This window comes from Sorex araneus, chromosome X (assembly GCF_027595985.1).
Source record: "Sorex araneus isolate mSorAra2 chromosome X, mSorAra2.pri, whole genome shotgun sequence".
Classification (NCBI taxonomy): Eukaryota; Metazoa; Chordata; class Mammalia; order Eulipotyphla; family Soricidae; genus Sorex; species Sorex araneus.
Window position 1 is genome coordinate 140,372,798 of NC_073313.1, and position 14,424 is coordinate 140,387,221.

Consider the following 14,424-nt stretch of genomic DNA (forward strand, 5'->3'; position numbering starts at 1 on the left):
TGAGAAGCACAAGTTGTTCCTATAATTGATTGCTGTATTATTGTGTCAGATTATTTTGTGACGTTAAATCAAGTTGTATTCCTGGGATGAATTCAGTTTAGTCATGATGTATTAGTTACTTTTTTCTGTTTCCTATAGGATTTGTTTATAAATAGAGTCTCAGATTTTTGGTTCTATGACACTAGCAAGCAATAGACCAATGTTTTTTTCCTGACCTCTCCTTGATAGAATTTAATATCAAAGATATTTTATGTTCAAAAATGTGTTGGGAGGTCCAGACACTGGTAGCCACAGGTCTGTCTCACTGATAACAGACAAAATAATTAGGTTGTTCTAAAGACTTATGCCTAAATCATCTCAGCATGGCAATGTAGAAGGAAGTGGGCATAGCAGTCTCCCTCAGATATGCTTTCATGTGTTAACTCTGAAAGTGTTTCAATGAGTAGAACCTATAACCACAACCATAATATATGCATTGGGTCTGACCTTTCCTACCCAAATATGGGAGACATGGAAATTCATATTTGCCATATATCTCAATTCCTGAATTAAAGAGGGCGCAAGGTCATAACTGTCACTCATGCTTATGGAAATCAAGAAGGCATTCATTATCTCATTAATGGCCTCAAAGTCAATTACTTGCCTCTTAAAGTCATGTACAACCAAATACAGTCTCAATCCATTTTTGCAGTCTGCTATTGTTAGGTACTTATTTGTTAGAGAGAGAATCATGATAATTCATTTACACTTTTTTCTCTGTCTGGCCAATGAAAGCCTCTCCCATGCCAAAACAACCTGTTCCAAAAAGATTTAACACACCATTCCTTTCTTGGATTTGCTGGTGTCAGCTTAGTGCTTACAAACAAGATCCTGCTTTCCTTTGTGACACAAACCACATAATTTGTTTCTCTTACATAAGTAAGGAAAATACTGTGTCCATGGCAACACTGTAACCCAAAATAGTGTCTATCATTCCTAGTGCTATAAATCCTACTGATTTCATTTCAGAACTTTTTATGGCTCATCATAGTGTAACTGTTGTAAGCAGACTTGTTAGCAGAGATGAATTTGCTAAGTGGTATAATACCTGATCTCTTAGAAATACTGTATTGTAGCACTGTCGTCCCATTATTCATCGATTTGCTCAAGTGGGCCCCAGTAACATCTCCATTGTGAGTCTTGTTGTTACTGTTTTTGGCATATCAAATACGCCAAGGGTAGCTTGCCAGACTCTGCCATGCGGGGGGGGGGGGGATACTCTCGTAGATTGCCAGGCTCTTCAAGAGGGATGAAGGAATCGAACCCGGGTCAACCGTGTGTAAAGCAAACACTCTACCCACTGTGCTATTGCTCCAGTCTTAAGATTTTAATTTTGTAATTGGAGGATAGTGGCCAAAGAGAATCATTCTGAAGAAGTACCAGAAATATACCAGCTACATGACAGAATGCGTCTTCTGGGAGCCTTAGAACACAAAAAGATCTTAGAAATATCTAACCAACATATTACTTATCTAACTATTAGTTTAAGTCATATTTTTTAATACTTCCCTTAGTGAAGCATTTTGAATGATGATTATGGAAGTAACCAATTGTGGTTTACAGGTTGTAATACCACAATTGTACAATTCCTGGGGTACTTCTAGCAAACAATTGTTTTATATAAACTTTCTGTGCACATTTTGTGTGAAGGATTGGAAAAAAGCTATTTCCAAGCAGAGATAAGGAACATTGGCAGATCCACAATATGTCTTTGACATAGTGAAGACTTGCTAAACTTGGAGAACTGTGGCAAAGAAAACCAAGAAATCCGGGGAAGTTGTATTACAAATGGACAAAAGTTGGACACAATTTTCACTGTGATTGAGTTCCACAAGTTGCATGACTGCTTCACTGGCTGAATTCAACTTTCTCTTCCTTGTTTTCCTGAGATGGATGATTCCAGATTTTATCATTGATGTTGCAATAGATGCAACAGGGCCGAAGAGTACCTAAATCCTTATGGTAAAGGCGGGGAAGAGAAAAATGAAATGTCTAAAACCAGGTACAAGAGGGCTGGAGTGATAGGACAGCGGGGAGGGTGTTTGCCTTACACATGGCCGACCCCGGTTCAATCCCTGGCATCCCATATGGTCCCCCAAGCACCGCCAGGAATAATTCCTCAGTGGAGAGCCAGAGTCAGGAGTAGCCCCTGATCATTGCTGGGTGTGACCCAAAAAGCAAAATATAAAATAAAATAAAAATAAAACCAGGTTCGAGAAAGACTGGATAACTAAGATTTTAAACATTTGCAACAGTTTATATTAAATGAGACTATTAAAATTTGTCTTTGTTTTTGGTTTTGTTTTGTTTTCAACATTGTTATGCTACCTCTATATTATTTAATGTTATATTTTAAAAATACAAAAAGTTGTGAAATTTCTGAGTGTAGAAACTCATTGCACTTACTTAAAATTTAGAAAAGAGCATTTTAGTCACGAAGGTATAAAAGTTTTCAAATTACTTAAATCCCTCTAGCAGAAATATTTTAACATTTTTTACTGGGAAGTTTTGGGTGCTGAAGGCCAGATGATTTCTGGACATCTTCTGGCCAACTTTAAGTGATCTACCATTAATTAGACATTCACCAGGCATTTATAAATTTTCTTCAGCTAAGTGCAACTATACATTTTTAAGTCATGTTGGTATACATTTATTATACATTTAAGTCAGTTTCAGTACACTCAATTGTTTGATAGAATAAGCTGTGTCAGATGGTCTATAATTTACCAGCATATTTAAAGTACAAGTCTCACAATGGAGACGTTACTGGTGCCCACTTGAGCAAATCAATGAACAATGGACGACAGTGCTACAGTGCTACTTACAGAGGGCCCGACCAATGGTGCAGACCTGGATTCTAGAAGAGATGAATAGATATTTCCTCAAGAGAAAATGTGGGATATGGGTGACCAATAAGCTTGTGAAAAAGTATTATCAATTCTTGGTCATTTGGTTAAGATCAAGTGTAGTATCACTTAGTACCTAGGAAATACAATAAAAAATCACAATGAAATACCATTTCACACCAGAGACAATAGTTCATATTTTTAAAAACCCTAGAAACAAGAGGGATTGGCAAAATATAAAGTGAATAAATGAGCTTTCATTCACTGTTGGTGAGAATGTCATCTGGCCCAGACTTTATGTATGCCATGTAGAGGATAATAACCTCAAAGAAGTGATGCACAGGTAATTCAAAAGCACAAGGAAATACAGGAGCATGTATGAAAAAGTTGTAATCAGAAGTGACAGAAATTAAGAGTATGGTAAGTGATATAAAAAAACTCAATAGAAAGTATGAGCAGCATAAGAGTATATGAGGAAAATATCAGTTAGCTCCAAGATGAGATGCAGGAAACCTCTTAAAAACATGAGAAAACTTTGGTACATCTACACAATGGAATACTATGCAGTTAGAAAAGATGAAGTCATGAAATTTCCGTATAGGTGGATCAGCATGAGAAGTATCATGCTAAGTGAAATGAGTCAGAAATAGAGGGATAGACATAGAAAGATTGCATTTATTTGTGGAATATAAAGTAACAGAATGGGAGACTAACACCCAAGAACAGTAGAGATAAGTACCAGGAGGATTACTCCACAGCTCAGAAGCAAGCCTCGAATGCTGGGGGAAAAGGCAGCTCAGATAGAGAAGGGAACACCAAGTAAAGGGTGCTAGGAGGGCCCGTTCGGGATGGGAGATGCGAGCTGAAAGTAGACTATAGACCAAACATGATGGACCCTTAATACCTCTATTGCAAACCACAACACCCAAAAGGAGAGAGAGAGCAAAAATGCCCTGTCACAGAGGCAGGGTGGGGTGGTGGGACGGGGTGGGGGTGGTGGGAGGGATGCTGGGAACATTGGTGGTGGAAAACGGGCACTGGTGGAGGAATGGGTACTCGATCATTGTGTGACTGAAATGCAAGCATGAAAAATTATAAGTCTGTAACTGTACCTCACGGTGATTCTCTAATAAAAATTTTTAAAAAGTAAATAAACAAATAAAAAGATAAGAAAAATCTGAAAAAATTTAACAGCATATCATGAAACTATGAGATAACTTCAGGAGAAACATTATAATAATCAGACTCTCTGAAAAACAAGAAGGTCGATTTTATGAAGAACCACTAGCTCAAGAAATCATAGATAAGGATTTCCCAGAGTTTTCAAGGTGCCTTAATAATAAAAAATAGGTAATTTTTAAAAAAGAATTTGACAGTGTTGAGGACTCAGGAACTCAGATCCAAGAGGCCAGAAGTTTCCCCTTAAAAATAGATCCGCAAAGACACTTTAAGACATATTATAATTAGAATGACAAAAGCCAAAGGCAGAGGCAGAACAGCAAACATAGAAAGATCAAAGAAGGAACTTACATACAAGGAAAGTTCTAAGCTTTATAGTAAAGCTATCAAATAAGACTCTGAGAGCAAGAAAAGAATAGTGGGATATAGTTTTAAAAATCAATGAGATGAACACCTCACTAAGAATACTTTTCTTTAAGAAAAAAAAGAAGAATGTTCTATCCACATGAACTAGACTATCATTCAGATTTGAAGAAATAATACAGGTCTTCATGGATAGGTCATAGCTTAGGATATGCATAATCTTAAAACCAGTTTTGCAAGAAGCATTAAAGGAGCCTGTGCCCACGTGTTGCTGCCAAACGCATATGGTGCCAGAGCACGTGGGTTGCCTAGATCTCCCCTCTTGAGATGTGTATTTTTATACTTCCTTATCTAATGCTGGGATGTGTACTGGGGCTCCTCTCCACTCTGGAGAAGCTTATGTTCTCTCTTGAGTGTGTTACTCTCTCTCTTTGTCTCTCGCTCGCTCTCCTTCCTCAAAACCCGCAAATAAAGCCTGATTTTTACTTAAATAAATAAAAGACAAACTTCTCAGCACTTTGCTTCTGATTATAGAGTTCACTTATGGAACTTATAATTGCTGTCCACTAGGTTGAGAATGGTCTGTTTATACATAGCTTGATAAGGGTTGTTATACTTCTTTCAATGATAAATTAATATATGATTTATATTGAATGTTCAGTGTTTATTCAGATGGTTTAAAGATTGTATTGCAATCTTTTACTTAAGGCAGATACTTAAACATTATACATAATATTTTCTAACATAAAGCTTATATTCCCTTATTGGAATAAAACACACTTTTATACTTTCATAGACCTATTCAGATTCAGATTTTATTTTAAAATTTTTTATATTCTCCTTTTCTCATTCTTACCTAGTTACATATTTTCAGGATTTATCTATTTCATGTATTTTAATGAAATGTCACTGTCACTGTCATCCCATTGCTCATCGATTTGTTCGAGGGGGCATCAGTAACGTCTCTCATTGTGAGACTTATTGTTACTGTTTTTGGCATATCCAGTATGCCATGGGTAGCTTGCCAGGCTCTGCCGTGCAGACGTGATACTCTGGGTATCTTGCCAGGCTCTCTGAAAGGGGCGGAGGAATCAAACACGGTCGGCCATGTCAGAAATATGTCACTGTCACTGTCATCCCGTTGTTCATCGATTTGCTCAAGCGGGCACGAGTAACGTCTCTCATTGAGAGACTTATTGTTAACTGTTTTTGGCATATTCAATACGCCATGGGTAGCTTGCCAGGCTCTGCCATGTGGGCACGATACTCTCGGTAGCTTGCCAGGCTCTCTGAGAGGGGTGGAGGAATCGAACACGAGTCGGCTGTGTGACAGGCGAACACCCTACCGCTGTGCTATCACTCCAGCCCAGAAATATGTAGTTTTTGAAAAAATCTTAGCATCATTGATTTGTAATTTTGTGAAATTTTAGGAAATAAGCTTGGGATATTAAGAAATATAGTAAAAGAACAACAAATGCCCGAAGAAGAATTTTTCTACAAAATGAGATTATCTTTGGGGCCGGAGCGATAGCACAGAGGGTAGGGTGTTTGCCTTGCACTCGACCGACCTGGGTTCGATCCCCGGTATCCCATATGGTCCCCCAAGCACCGCCAGGAGTAATTCCTGAGTGCAAAGCCAGGAGTAACCCCTGAGCATCGCTGGGTGTGACGCCCCCAAAAAAAGCAAAAAAAAATGAGATTATCTTTTTTAAAATTTTGTTATGATTTTATTTATTTATTTTTTCAGAATGAGATTATCTGAGAGGTGGCATGGCTGGGAGGAACCCTGGGGACACTGGTGAAGGGAAATAGGCACTATGGTGATGGGTGTGGTATTGCAATAGTATATGCATGAAAAGTATAATTAACAGTATTGCAAATCATGGTACCTCAGTAAAAAATATTTTAGGGAGTTGTCTTATATTTACAGATAGAATGCTATGCATTTGTTAGGAAAGGTGAAATCAGATACTTTGCGTAGATGGAGTTTACATGGATGGAATTAGAATGTATCATGATGAGTGAAGTCAGTCTGAAGGAAAAGGACACACAGAATGATCTTTCTCGTACGTGGGATGTAAACATACACAGTAAGTGAGCAACAAAAGGAAAAGACAAGAGAATTAGAGAGCTGATCCACAAAACTAAGTCAATAGGTGTGGAGGAGGAAAGGGAGAGCCATAGTGAAGGGAAGCAGACACTTCAATGGTAGCTGTTGTGATGGAATGATGTATGCATAAAATTAAAAATAGTGTAAATCACAATACCTAATTTTTTGTTTGTTTCGGGGCCACTCTCAGCAATGCTCAGGGCTTACTCCTGGTTCTGTGCTCAGGGATCACTCCTGACTGAGCTCAGGGTGCCATATATATGGTGCCAGGAATTAAACCCGGGTTAACCTTATGCAAGGCAAGCGTCCTACCCGCTCTCCAGCCCACACCACCTCAATTTTTAAAACGTTGTGTGTGTGTAATAGAATACCATGCTGTCACAAAAAAACCTGGCAACTTGGATGGAATGGGAGGGTATTATGTTGTAGAAAGTATAGCAGAGGCAAAAGGACAAACACTGGGTGATCTCCACACAGTTTCTTTCCATGATTAATGTCTAGTTTCATACCACTGTAGTCATCAAAAGACGCTTGGTATGATTTTAATATTCATAAATTTATGAGGTTTATTTATGTCCTGGCATACTAGAGACTGTTGCATGTGCACTTGAGAAGAACATATATACATTACTTACTGTGTGCATCTACTGTGTTCTTCTTATCACTTACTACATTTAAGATACTATTTCCTTGGTAGCTTTCTGTGCTACCAAGATGATCCACCCAGTGTGTTGAGTTCCCCTACCATAATTGCTTTATTGTCTATGTCTTCGTTCAAGTCTGAAAATAAGTGTTTGATCAATCTAGGTGCCTCTATGTTGAGTATATAGATACTCATGATAGTTATCTCCTGTTGACGGATTGGTTCCTCAATCATGACATTATGTCTAGCTTTATCACTTATTTTCTTTTCTAGCTAAAAGTATACTCAATCAAATGTCAGTAAAAAAGTTGTTGCCATTTTCTTTATGTTGTAGGCTTCAAATAATTACTCCAGCCTTCTGCTATATGTGTGATTGTCTTTATATCTGATGCAGGTTTATTATATGCCTAGGACAGATTAATATAGTCACTCTGTCACTTCTGATTGTAAGTTCAGATCATTTGAATGTGTGGTGGTTATTGGTATATGAGACTTAATTACTACCATTTTGTTTTTTCATGTCTGGTAATTTTCTATTTCTGGCATTTATTTTCTATAAATGTCTGTCTGTCTTCATATTTGGATCTTTTTCATTGTCTTGGGTTCTTCAATTTTTCTTCTAAGTGTCTCTGTTCATTTTACTATGAAGATCATATTTGTCTTTTCCTATACAAGGAACGGGTTTTTGTGTGCTTCTCTTAGCCTGTTGTCATTAGACTAAACAGATTATATCCCTATATTTTCTCCCCTTTGCTGATGCTGTTGTCTCATTTAACTCTTGTTTATGCTTCAAATTATTTACTATTATATAACACCATGCTCAAGGTATATACTCTCATTTTTATTGCTCTTGTTCTTGTCTTTTTCCACCAAAGACTTCTTTTAGGATTTCTGTAGAGCAAGTCTGGTTGTGGTGAACTCAATGAGCTTCTGTTTACAAAAACTTATTTCTCCAGTATAACTAAATTATTATTTTACAGTGTGAGGTATACTTGACTCGGAGTTTCCAATTTTAGAAATAATATATTGTTTTACTCCCTCATATCCAGTAAGTCCTAAGCCTACCAAAACATGACTGTGATATTTGCTGGGGTAGCATTCAGCTATAGGTAGATGATTTACTTACTCCTCCACTGTGAAAGCAGTCCCTGGGGTCCTTGAGACTAGTATCCTATAGTGCTGGCCATTCCCCGCTCAGACTAAAATTCCTTTTTGTGTGTGCATGTCATACATTTTTAATAATTTTTATTGGATCACTGTTTATGATTAGGTTTCAGTTATATAGTGTTTCAACACCCATCGCTCCATCAGTGTACATTTCTCAGCACCAGTGTCCACAGTTTCCTCCCCATCACCCCCCATCCCCACCCAAGGTTGCCTCTATGGCAGGTGCTCTCTCTCTCTCATCGTGGTTTGCATTACAGATACTAAAAGGTTATCATGTATATCCCTTTACCTTCTTTTAACACTTAGTCCTTGTCCAGTGTGATCATTTCCAACTATTATAATCATAATGAGCCCTTCTCTATCTTACCTACCCTCTGCCCCACACATACTTGTGGTAGATTCCAACCACTGACCAGTCCTCCTAGCCCCTGTTTCCTCTGGCTTTGGATATTGGTTTTCTATTATTTTTATATACCACAAATTAATGCATTAGACTGCAATTCTTACAGAAAGAGGACTCCCAGCCAGACCCTAGCTGCAGGGCAGTTTTCTAGAAAGTTAGTACTAAAGGCAAATCTCCCTGGATCACCAGGTAAGAATTCTGTCTGCTACACTATTTGTGTTGAAACTGCTGGGCTCAGAGGCATGTTGCAGCACCCAGTTTCATAAAGTATCTTGGGGGTATCCATGCTTAGTGTAGGAGCTCCCTGGAGTTTTGGAGATTTAGGTGTGCCCAAGTCCTGCCTGTCTCCCTGATAATCTACATCATTCACGACTATGACACTGGTTCTCTGTTTTGATGGCGTTTTCCTTTTCTTTAAATTTTTAATTTATTTAATTACCATGAAATACAAACTTACAAAGTTGTTCATTATTGAGTTTCAGTCATACAATGTTAGAGCATCTGTCCTTTTACCACTTTCCACTTTCCTGGACCAATGTCCCTAAATTGCCTCCAGCCACCAATCCTGCCTCCTGCAGAGACTTTTTCCTACTTTTTTCTTTTTTGTTGTTTTTTGGGTCACACCCGGCGATGTACAGGGGTCACTCCTGGCTCATGCACTCAGGAATTACCCCTGGCCGTGCTCGGGGGACCCTATGGGATGCTGGGATTCGAACCCGGGTCGGCCGCGTGCAAGGCAAACACCCTACCTGCTGTGCTACTACTTTTTCCTTTTAAGCACTGTGGTTTGCAATAGTTACTTAAAGTGTATCATGCATATCAATTTACCTCCATCTAGTACCCACTTCTCGTTCAGAGTGATCACTTCCCAATATCATTGTCATAATGGTCCCTTCTCTGACCTAACTGTCCTCCTCCCATACTTGCAAGCTTTCTACTAAGTGCCAGGCTTCTTGGTCTTTGTTTCTATTGTCTTTAGGTATTCTTTTTCTACTATGTATCGTTTTGTCCTGCAAATGAGTGTGATAATTCTATATCTGACTCTCTCCCTCTGAATCATTTCACTCAGCATGATTCTCTCCATGTTCATCCATGTATCGGCATATTTTATTATTTCATTTTCCCTAATGGCTTCATAGTATTCCATTGTGTTGGTGTACCATACTTTCTTTATTCATTCATCTGTTCTTCAGCATTTGGGCGGTTTCCATATTTTGGCCACTGTGAATAATGCTGCAATGAATATAGAGTGCAGATGCCTTTTCTACTTTATTTGGGGAGCTATAGTGTATATATTCCCAGAAGAGGAATTGCTGTGTCAAATAGAAGCTCAATTACTAGTATTTTTTGGAAATGTTCACAACTATTTTCAAAAAAGAATGAAGCAGTCAACATTCCCTCCTACAATGAATGTGAGTCTCTTTTCACCTGCATCCACACCAACACTTTCTGCTCTTTGTGATGAGTGCCAATTTCTTTTGTGTGAGATAGTATCTCCCTGTTGTTTCAATTTGCATTTCCCTGATGATTAGTGATGCAGAGCATTTTTTCATATTTTGGCCATTTGTATTTCTTCTTTGAGAAAGCTTCTGTTCATATTCTCCCCATTTTTTGATAGGATTGGATGTTTTACTCCTCTAACAGTCTACCAATGCTTTACATATCTTGGGGAATAGCCCTTTATCAGATGAGTGATGAGCACGTAATTTCTCCCAGTATGCAAGCTGTCTTTGTATTTTGATCTTCGTTTCCTTTGAGGTCTAGAAGCTCCCAATTTAATGTAGTGCTGTTTGTTTATGATTGCTTCCACTTCCTAGGTCAGTGGAGTTTCATCTTTAAATATGCCTCTAGTTTTGTTTTGTTTTTTTTTTTTTTGTTTTTTTTTTTTTTTTTTTGCTTTTTGGGTCACACCCGGCAATGCACAGGGGTCATTCCTGGCTCATGCACTCAGGAATTATCCCTGGAGGTGCTCAGGGAACCATATGGGATGCTGGGATTCGAACTCGGGTTGGCCGCGTGCAAGGCAAATGCCCTACCCGCTGTGCTATCACTCCAGCCCCTCTAGTTTTTTTTTTTTTTAAAAAACTTTTTATTAAATCACCATGTGGAAAGTTACAAAGTTCTCAGGTTTATATGTCAGTTATACAATATTCAAACACCCGTCCCTTCACCAGTGCCCATATTCCACCACCAGAAACCCCAGTATACCCCCCGCCCCCACCCCCTACCCCCTACTGTATAACTAATGAATTTCACTTCATTTTTTCTTTACCTTGATTACATTCCATAATTCAACACAAAACTCACTATAGTTGTTGGAGTTTCCAACCAAGAGAGACAGACCTACTACATTTGATAATTAGTTTTTCATTGCTGGAAATGAAGAGATATGTAGCCCCACTGCTACAAGTACATAACCCTCTCTCTCTTTTTTTTTCCTTTTTCCTTTTCCCTTTTTTTTTCTTTTTCCCCCTCATCCTCCTTCCCGCGCCTCATAGTATGGTGTACGCCACGCCGCATCGGCCAGCGTGGGGCTTTTACCTAGTTCACAGTCCAGAGACGTGGCTGCTACATTAAAAACCTTCAATATTTCAACAAAAACTTACTGTTATTATTTGGAGTTTTCCCCCCAAGTCAGACCTGTTCAAAAGGAACCGTTTCACATTGCTGACAATTATAAATGTTAAGTCACGTCCGCGCGGTTTTGGATTTCTGTATAAAGTCCAGGGAAAATTCTGCCAGAAATTACATAGCCCAACTCACAGTTCCAGTGCATTGCTGTAAGAAGTCTCTGAATTCAAAGTCTTTAGGCGCAGAGGGTCCAATTCGCGCTCAGCGGCTCCGGATTTATCTGGGCCGAGGGCGTGCCGGTTACGCCCCCTTCCCATGAGTTCCTGGGAGCCCCAAAAGTAAAAACCGAATACCTGTAGGTTTGGAGTCACAGAAGATGGCGCCTGCCACGTGGGTGCCGCCAGGCCGCCGCTTTCCGTGCAGGAAGGCAGGGTGGGGAGGAAAAAAATCCACCCCCGGCAGCACAGAGTTGTAGCCCAGTTCACAGTCCCAATGCATCGCTATCGGATGCTGCGCTGGATGCCCGAATGTGTTACATCTCTGGAGTCAAAGTCTTTAGGCGCAGAGGATCCGATTCGCGCTCAGCGGTTCCGGATTTATCTGGGGCCTCTAGTTTTTTATACCATATAGAGGTCTAACCATGTTTTCCTCTATGTACGCTATGGATTCAGTTCTGATATCAAGGCCTTTAATCCATTTTGATTTGCCTTATGTGCATGGCATCAGGAAGAAGTCTAAGTTAATTTTCTTTACAAGTGGCTGACCAGTTTTCCCAACGCCACTTGTTGGAGAGGATTTCCTTGCTCCATTTCAGATTGTTGTTCCTTTACCAAAGATTAACTGATCATATACTTGAGGGCCTGTCTGTGGATTTTCAGTTCCATTCCATTGATCAGTGGGTCTGTCTTTATTCCAGTCCCATGCTGTTTTAATTGCTACTGTTTAGTAGTACAGTTTGAAGTTGAGAAAAGTGATTCCTGCTATCTTCCACTTTTCAAGGATACATTTGGCTAAGAGAAACCAAAACCAGGAGAACAGAATATCAGATATCAGAACTGAATCCATAGGAACTGAATCCATAACATACATAGAGGAAAATAGAGATAGATCATATGTTATAAAAACTAGAAACATATTTAAAGATGAAACGTCACTGATCTAGCAAGTGGAAACAAACATAAACAAATGGGATGCTTTGGTTTCTTTTAGCTCTAATGATTTCTAAGACAGCAAACCACTCCACCATTACTGGACCAGAAAGGACTTTCTCCAGGGTTTAATCACTTCAAAGTGATTTCACTCAGTCAAATTGATCTGATCTTTTCTTTCAGATAACTTCAGGAACCCAACCAATTCATTGCCTGGGGCCCACTAAAACTAAGGTAGGATGAGATTTCACCCCTTGTAGCTACAGTGCTACATTTGGCTATTCAGGGGTGGCGAGTATTGTTACATATGAATTTCAAAAGCGTTTGTTCTAGTTCTTTGAAAATGTCAGACTGCATTAATCTGTAAAGTGTTTTGGAGAGTATTGACATTTTTATGATGTTGCTCCTTCCAATCCATGAGCAGGAGATGTGGTTCCATTTCTTAGTGTGTTCTTTTATTTCAAGTAGTTTTTTGTATAAATCTTTCACCTCTTTGCTTAACTTAATTCATAGGTATTTGATTTTCTGAGGTAAATTGTGAATGGGATCTTTTTATTTCTCTCTCTTCTGTATCATTACTTGCATATAGGAAAGCCATGGACTTATGCATATTAATTTTGTAGCCCACCACTCTACTATACAAACCTATCGTTTTTAGGAATATTTTGTAGTTTTTATGATTTTCTAAATATAATACTATGTCATCCACAAATAGTGAGACCTCGACTTCTTCCTTTCCTATATATATTCAGATGTTATTAATATCGTTTTCTTGCCTAATTGCTATGACAAGTACTTCCAGTACTATATTGAATAGAAATGGTGAGAGTGGGCAACCTTGTCTTGTGTCTGATCGGAGATGGAAGGCTTTTATTATTTTCCCAACGGAGTACAATGTTTGCTGTTGCCTTTTGGTAAATGACTTTGACTGTGTTGAGCAAAGTTCCTTCAATTGCCATTCTATTGAGAGTTTTGAATCATTAATGAATGCTGGATCTTGTCATATACCATCCATGAATCAATTGATATTGTATGATTTTTTTCTTATATTGATATGGTGTATAATATTGATTGACTTATGTATGCTTGCTGAGATTTTATCTGGAACTCTGACACTTCTCTTGCTATTCCACCAACACCAGATGTCTTTGGTCACAAACCTTCAAAAATGCAGGTACTTGCTCTTTTGCAAACTATAATTCCCAAAAGGAAAAAGAGAGAGAAAGAGAGAGAGAGAAAGAAGTAAGGAGAAGAAGAGTTCCTGCCATAGAGGCAGGATGAGGGGGCATGGCAGGAGGGAAACTTGGGATATTGGTGGTGGGAAATGTATACTGGTGGAGGGATAGGTGTTGGAACATTGTATGACTGAACCCAATTATGAACAACTTTGAAACTATGTATCTCACAGTGATTCAATTTTTAAAATATACAGGAACTTGCATTTAGTGTATGTTCTGTGCTGACAAGCCAGTGAAATTTGCATGACATATATAACTCGATTGTGGTTGTGCTTTTTTATTTTTTATTTATTTATTTATTTATTTTTGCATAGAGAAATAGTTTTATTTTTCTTATTTATTTTATTGAATCACCATGTGTAAAGTTACAAAGTTCTCAGGCTTATGTCTCAGTTATACAATACTCAAACACCCATCCCTTCACCTGTGCCCATATTACACCACCAAAGACCCCAGTCTACCTCCCAACCCCCGCCCCCCAACCCCCATCCCCGCCTGCATAATTGATAAATTTCACTTCATTTTCTCTTTACCTTGATTACATTCCATAATTCAACACAAAACTCACTATTGTTGGAGTTTCCCCAAGAAAGACAGCCCTATTGCCAATGAAGCATTTGATAATTAGTTTCCCATTGCTAAGACTGGAGAGATATGAAGTCCCACTGTTTCAAGTACATAAAATTTTTCCCCTCCTTCCCGTGCCACCAAGTTCAT

At 38.7% G+C, this 14,424-nt stretch overlaps 1 pseudogene; it reads left to right on the forward strand.

Moving 5' to 3' along the window:
- Nucleotides 1–405: 405 nt before the first annotated feature.
- On the forward strand, nucleotides 406–1,992 carry LOC101555437 (phosphatidylinositol N-acetylglucosaminyltransferase subunit A-like; annotated as a pseudogene).
- Nucleotides 1,993–14,424: the final 12,432 nt, after the last annotated feature.